General features: G+C 45.6%; 1 long non-coding RNA gene across 1 annotated transcript; it reads left to right on the plus strand.

The window, feature by feature from the left end:
* The first annotated feature begins 6,830 nt into the window (after positions 1–6,830).
* LOC110016993 lies at positions 6,831–7,770 on the plus strand. The gene is made up of 2 exons (XR_002292310.2): positions 6,831–6,939; positions 7,113–7,770. It is a non-coding gene; the product is annotated as an uncharacterized LOC110016993 (long non-coding RNA).
* The last annotated feature ends 223 nt before the right edge of the window (positions 7,771–7,993 follow it).

Here is a 7,993-nt window from a genome sequence, read left to right on the forward strand (position 1 = left end):
CAGACCAGGCTCCCGCAACGGCAAACCCGATGCCCTCTCCAGGAAATACAGTCCGTCTGAGAACACTCCATCACCAATCCTCCCTTCATCCTGCATCATAGGAAGTGGTTCTTCAAGCCCTGGAGGGGGACTCTGACCATCCACCCGTTCCCAGGGGCACACTGTTTGTACCTGCTCATCTCCGTTCCGAAGTCATCACTTGGGGTCACGCGTCTCGTCTGGCGTGCCATGGGGGGGTCCACCGTACCCTCCATTTACTTCGAAGGAGATTTTTTTGGCCGTCTATGGAGAAAGACATTAGGGAGTATATCTCGGCGTGCACCACCTGCGCCCGATCCAAGACGTCCTCCTCGGCTCCGGCGGGGTTGCTCCACCCATTCCCTACGCCCAGCCGACCCTGGTCCCACTTGGCAATGGACTTTGTCACCGGGTTACCCCCATCAGCAGGTAACACCGTCATACTCACAGTCATAGATCGATTTTCCAAGACGGCCTACTTCATTCCGCTCCCTCAACTACCCACTGCCACCGAAACTGCTGATATCATGACCAAGCAGGTTTTCCGTCCCCACGCCATCCCTCTGGACATTGTCTCTGACCGTGGCCCCCAGTTCATCTCTCAGGTCTGGAAGGCCTTCTGTACGGCCTTGGGGGCCACGGTCAGCCTCACATCAGGCTACCATCCTCAGTCCAACGGCCAAGCGGAGAGAGCGAACCAGGAACTGGAGGCAGTTCTCCGCTGCTTGGCGGCACAGAACCAGCAGGACTGGTCCCAATATCTCGTGTGGATTGAGTATGCCCATAATGCTCATCCCTCCACTGCTGCTGGGCTCTCTCCCTTTGAGGTCGCTCTCGGGTACTCACCACCTCTGTTTCCGTCACAGGAACTGGACTTGGCTGTGCCTTCCGTACAACATCACATCCAGCGGTGCCAACGCATCTGGGCACAGGCTAAGGCTGCTCTCCTCCGCACCAAGGAGAGCAACTGCCGCATCGCCAACCGTCACAGGGTGGTGGGACCCGAGTACCAACCTGGCCAAAGGGTCTGGCTCTCCACACGTAATATCCCCATCCAAGCCACCTCCAAGAAGCTGGCTCCACGATTCATCGGACCTTACGTCATAGAGAAACTCATCAACCCCACCTGCGTCCGACTCCGTCTTCCCAAGGCTCTGAAGGTTCACCCGTCGTTTCATGTTTCCCAGATCAAGCCAGTGCTGGACAGTCCTCTGTGCCCGCCGTCCGCTTCCCCGCCACCCGCCCGGCTCATTGACAGTGCTCCGGCTTACGACGTCAATCGGATCCTGGATGTCCGTCGTCGGGGTCGCGGATTCCAGTTCCTGGTCGACTGGGTGGGCTACGGACCGGAGGAGCGCTCCTGGATTTCCCGCTCTCTCATTTTGGACCCCTCGCTCATTGAGGATTTCTACCGGGCCCACCCAGATCGCCGCCCTTGACCGCCTGGAGGCGGTCGTTGAGGAGGGGGGGGGGGGGTACTGTCATGGTGCCTCTGTCAGACTCCTCCCCCCTCTCCTCTCTGCTTGGTTCCTGATTATTCCCAGCTGCTTCCACTCACCTCATCGCCACACCTGCCTTCTTAAGGAGCTCCAGGATCTTCATTCAACGCCAGTCCGTTTCCCCTGGATGGTGCATATTTGGCCTCACGTCAAGTTCACGCTTTGTTGCCTTGCCTTAAGCCAAGTAATTAACTTATGCTGTCTTACCTGCCTCCAGGAAACCTCAGCCACGAGTGGTCACCCACAGCAGCCGAAATCCGGAATCCTTTTCTGGTCTGTTCCCTCCATCCTCCCCACGAGCCTCTGCCGAACAAGCTGCCTCACGAGACGGACCCACGCTGCCGACTCCAAACCCGAACGAGCAGATCCACCAGTGACGCCACGAGCCGCAGTTACATTCTCGGACCTCCAGTAACTGTTACCTACCTGTCTGGCCATCATATTAAATCCACCTTCTCGCCAAGACATCTCTGTCCTGTGTCTCATTCCGGGTTTCAGCATCTGGGTCTCAGTCGTTCTATAGCCATGACAGGATTGCTTTTTCATTATATTTTTGAGTCAAAAAATGCTTTTTCATTTTGAAAATGAAAAAGCATTTCTGGTTTTGACTTTGCTTTTTATTTATGCTACATAATCGCTTCCATATTGTAGGACATTACCTTTATAGAAGCTCCATCCAACAGGTGCCACAATGTTGTTTCTGACATCCAGAATGGCTGTGAGTAGCAGTTGAGCTGCTGGGATCTGGAAAACATGAGGCAACATTGCAGCTCTGGGTTTTCTGCATCTGTTTTGATGAGTAAAAATGCCACCGGGAAATGTCTTTTCAAGAGAGCAGCTGTTAACAGGATGACGTGTTGACATGATGTAGGGAAGACATTAGAGCAGGCTGCACTCCAGCACCAGCTTGAATATTCACAGACTTTGTTTGCTATGATGTTCAAAAATATAACAAACTGGCATAAACTGACCAAAAATCCCAGATCATTTTTGCCAAGTCATATAATTCTGAAATCAAATGCGGGTAAACACATCCTTAGTTTGGTGTCGATTCAGCGCCATCAAAAACCGTAAAAACGCGAATCAAAACCCCAAATCCGCGAATCAAAACGCATAAATTGAGAACCAAAACCCAGAATTTGCAACCAAGCTTAGTATGATTTTATTCCCCTTAAAATGATCCTACAAATAAACATCCATTGAAATATTAGTTATTTTAAAATAAGGTGGTGCTTTTAAAATGGACTTATCCTGTATGTCTGTGTTGTTTTCTATAAGGGCCGTTGTTTTGCATGACATAACATAAAAGGCAGAAATACTGAACCAGCTACGACATGGATGTCTATAACTTCATGAAGGTCATTGAAACAATTTTAATATTAATTTTCCGCTCCCTTTTTTTGGTTAATTGACTTTGCTGTTTTTTGTTTCTTTCAAGATGCAGGCCCCAAAGACCATGACGTCCCCGCCTGGTGTGATGCGATGGCTGTCTGGCAGGCTCACAGACATCTCCTGTTAACTGAAAGAGAATCATTTAAAATAGTTGTCCATTTTGACCACAATTGCATTGACTACATGTCACACTGTCTGCTTCCCAGTTGTCAGTGCCTGCACAAAAACAGTGACTTTTCCATCAGCTCACCTCAAGTCTTTTGTGGAGTTTTAAAAACAGTTATTTTAATTTCTCTGAATTGTGTTTAAATATCAGCAACTTAAGCAAATGTTAAGAGAGGCCAGATTCTGAATCAGGACTACCTGTCATTATTTCAAACAACCGAGAAAGACCCAGATGCTGGATCCCGGAAGGAAAACAGGAGAATGTAAGGTAAGTTAGATGATTTATTTTTGCATGACGTAGATCTGATGGCGAGGAGGATGGCGGAGGACAGCAGGTGAGTAGTAGAATGAGAAACGGAAATCCTGGCTTGAAGTCGTGGCGTGGCTGGAGGTTTTCTGCAAAGGCTGCGCTGGAGGGTAGGCATGAGCAGGAATCGTGGCTTGATCGAGGAGGCCCGATAGCTCTAGAGGCGAATCCCAGGTTAACACTCGTGGTGAGTTTGTTTCTTGAAAGCAAGGTGTAGGAAATTATTAGCTTGAGGCAAAACATCAAGAGCAAGAACATGAGTGACCAGACTAGGCACTATGGAGGAGCAACGAACTGGCGATGAATGCTGGATCTGGATCTCCTTAAGAAGGCTGCAGGTAGATGAGTTGAGTGGAAACAGCTGGGAGTCCTCAGGAGCAGAGCAGAGAGGGGATGGGGAAGAGGGCTGCCAGAGGCACCATGACACAACCTAGCTGACCCTTTCCATGTGAGGCCTTTGCTTTGGGGTCAGCAGGAACCCCAGGATTAGTTCTACACTCTCCACACTCAGTACAGACTGGTGTTGGTGAACATCATCACTCCAAGGAATCTGGGACCATCACCTGCAGCTAGTTCCTATTTACCCACCAACAAACTCTGAATCATTGGCCTCGACAAAGGTCAACCTGTTGGGATCCTTCCAAATCCCTCAAGACTAACAAGCCCCACAAGACTCTGTTAGTGGATTTATTGGCCTCTTTACCAAATGTGTCCATTGGATTTTATGGTTGTCACCTCAGTAGTGAAGACTTAATGACCACAAGTCCTGTTGGTCACAGCAGAGCTGTAGCATTCCCAGCTGATGGCGTTATCAAAAAGAAGAAAGAAAAAACTTCCAAAAGTCTGGAAAAGAGGGCGGACGGAAAGATGTACAGAATAACACGGCGTTCACACCAAACGCATCAAATTTGCACTTCTATTTAGACGCACAGTGAATTTGCTACTCAATGCCTGTCTAAAAATGCGTAAAATGTGACTCTCCAGACGTGTGTGGGTGGAGGAACTGCCAAATGTTTTTTGGCCTGATCGCTACTAAAAATAGAAAACACTTTGATGATTTTTTTAATCATAAAAATAAGAAAAAGTCATGAAGTTTAGGAGGAGAGCGATCAGCTTATCCCCATCTTGGATTTAAACTTCCTCGGCACTGATCACGTCATTAAACACATCACATGCTCAAAGCTGAATCCTGCATTGGTTAAAATGATGCATCGCCTTCCCAAAGTTCAGATATTAGAAGGTTTTTGAGATGGCGTCTGTACATTAACCTAACATTGAAACGGGATCCCTCTGCAGTGCGAACACAGCTTGAAGCCCGGTTGAGTGAAGGCGTGGGACCCTGGAGTGGTGCTTGCTGTGACCCCTAACTGTGACATGCTACTTGTGTGGTGTTTTATCCCGTTTGCATTAAAAGTTACTGTGTTCAATCGTTTTCTTATTTAAGTCAATTTTGCATGTTGAAAAAAGAACTTCTCCTCTCCGTTTTAGAACCGTCGATCCTCTGCTAATTCCTGTTTCCTCAGTGTGTTCATTCAAATGTTTTTAAACATTACTTGGACACAGATTAATACAAACTTGGTAACTCTGTCATGCACCATCCCATGATTGATGTAAGTTTTCCTTTCTAAACTCAAAATGGTAACAATATTTGTTGTGACGAGAACAGACCTAAGTGCTGGTACCTAGAAAGACACGCACAGAGAATGGCGAGAAAAGATTTCTTAAAGTCTGTTGCGGTTGGCGAGGAGTCCGTGGAATCGTCACCGGAGGAGAGGTCTGCGAGACGAGGATACGAAGGTGAGCCTTTCTTCTGTGACAAGGTTGAGCGGCGACTTCGACGAGGCAGGGAGTGATGGAACTTGGTGCTGGGAGTGACGTGACTTGGCGTTGAACGTGGTCGTTGTGTGGCTTGTAGTAGTGAGGAGGCTGGAGGCAAGGTAGACTTGAAGATGAGGAGCTTGTGACTGAACCCAAGTCGGCACTTGCAACGGTGAAGTTCATGGAGGGCAACGGACTGGCAATGAATATTGGAACCAGGCCACCATAAGTACTGGACTGGGGATGAGGTAAACCAACAGCCGGGTTCAGTCTGTGAAGGAAGCATGACAACATGGATATTGTTTACTATAAAAGGTTTAAGAACAGCATGGTATAGGCCCTTTATGAAGGATGTCATAAATTAGGCTTGGACTTTTATGTCATGTAAACTGTCATACTTATATAAAAAAACTCATATTTACATAAAAAACTGTCATAAAAAATGGACTTGAAGTTACTCTTTTGATCAATGGTAGAAAGAATATTTTTTCCACCCTACAGTTTATTTATTTCAAATGCAGTTTCAAATTTAAACCATTAGATTTGTTTTGATGTCATTTACAGACAGTCAGTTTGTTCTGTGGTTTTAGTTTTTTTTAAAAACTTGTATTGTTTTACATCTGAGCAAAGGACAGATTTTACTGCTACAATAGGAGGTTGTGGACCTGCTGATACATGAGGTGTATATTTGTATAAACCCCTTTTGTAATTTAGGCTAAACTTTAATTATTTCATTTATGTTTGTTTACATTTCTTGATGGACTGGATGGAACAGAGAAGAGAGAAGAAGAGAGTATGATGTTAGAGAGGGGGCATAAGGGTACAAAAGAAGAGGGAAAAAGGGGGGGGGGGTGAAGAAGTATGAGAATGATTCAGAAGTAGGGGCGATAGAATCACAAACAGGTTGTTGGAGATTTATCATCAAGACCATCAGGTGTAGATGTTAGCCACGAGGACGGGCCTGTCCACACACACACTCAAATATGACAAACAAATTAAAAAGTACTTTATAATATTCCAAAGTGGAGTCATCAGCAGGCATGGCGCTCTCTGACGGGTTTGACTTGTTTCAAATTATTTGTATGTTTAAAATGCAAAACAGTATTGATTGGTGGGAAAACTGACCCTGTGGTGACATCAGTCATGTTCACTCATATTTGATTATTTATTTGGACAAACTGTTTCCTGTGTTCAAGTCACATCTGTGGTGAACTGTCTTTAGTAACATTCCGTGGTCAACTGCATTAAAGTCATACTAAAACAAATTAAAGGTCATTTTTTTGTCCTGTACTGTGGAAGAGTTACATTATAAAATGTTTTATGATAAAATCAAACCACCTATATTTGTCCAACTTCATATCTGTTTAGAACGTGTGATTTGGGTTTAGGTATATTTTTAACTGTCAAGGATGGAAGAAAAAAAAAGATAAAATAGCATGCAAAAAAGTTCATTTTATTTTTAATTATTAAGTAATTATTTTTAATTATTATTTTTTATTTTAAAATATTAAAAATGAATCTTAGTTTTTTTTTTTTCCAAAGGTTTGGTGTTGAGCCTCACCAGAAGTTGCAAAGCCTCTCTGATGAAGTAAAGGATGAAGGACTGGAGCTGTTTGCGCTGCAGAGATGACGCAGCATCACATCCTCCTGCTGGAGATGATCTGCCCTCCGTTGTTTCTTCCTTTCATCTGTGGCCGCTTTTCCCGGGGGAAGTGTCTGGGCTGCGGCGGCAGCATCATGGTGTGTTTGTGTGCACTCTGCCATCATTTTCGTCAGCAGCAGTAATGACAGCACCTTCAGCCGACACATGTTCCTGAACCCTGAATGTGTTTTCTGACCTTCACACCATTCATGTCTGTTTACAAAAATGCCATCAAACCTATTTTCTGTCTCATTGGTGTTTTCTCATGCAGTTACGAATCAAATTATCCGCCCAGCTCCCTCCCTGTGCTGAAGTACTGGGCTCCTCTCAAGACTCCAGGCGTGACGCTGCTGTTTCCAGAAATCCTCCTCAACATTTCAGACACTTTTGCTCCTTTTTCTTCTCTGTTTTGCGACGATACTGCTTCAGACGACATCAGCAAAGGCGCTGTTATTTCAAAAAAAGATGAAGATGAGAACACCCCTCACTGCTTTCGTTCACGCACGCGCACACGCACATACCAGGCAGCTGTGGCTGCAGGCTGCGCGGCTGCTGCGTGGCTGGGGGGGGCAGCAGCCGGCCCGCTGAACAGTGTGAACAGTGGATGTCAGAGCAGATAAATGTGTTTGCTGCTTCAACCTAATGTTGAAGAATTCCTGACAGAACAAGGCTGAAGGTAGCGTCCATGTTTGCAGCGCTGAAGGCTGCAGATGTTCACTCACAGCTGCACACCAGGATAATAAACCGCCTGTGTCAGAAATGAAAAGCAGAGGAAGTTTAAAGCTTGTCTGCTTAAGGTTTTACAACAAAACCAAGATGTTCATTGTTTCATTTACTCTTTTTAACTGTTCTGCCAGAATTATGTAACAAGTGTCTAATTAGATGCTGATAAATACTTATGAATGCTTCCTTAAACCTGTCATTCCAGATGTTTCTGTGTGTTCATTCAGATGCCAGATTTTAAAAAACACTTTCAAATCTTTAGGATCCCAGTCCGGTTCTTGTTGGACACGTTTCTAGGTCCAAAAATCCTACTATCAGTGTTTTAAATGACAATCCTGTGATCTTTTCTGCGAATTTCCTGTTTTCACGGATTTAATCTTTTACAGAGTTCCTGTCCTCAATGGCTAATTCTTGTTGTTTGGTTTCCAC

The sequence above is a fragment of the Oryzias latipes genome, chromosome 17 (assembly GCF_002234675.1).
Source record: "Oryzias latipes chromosome 17, ASM223467v1".
Classification (NCBI taxonomy): domain Eukaryota; kingdom Metazoa; phylum Chordata; class Actinopteri; order Beloniformes; family Adrianichthyidae; genus Oryzias; species Oryzias latipes.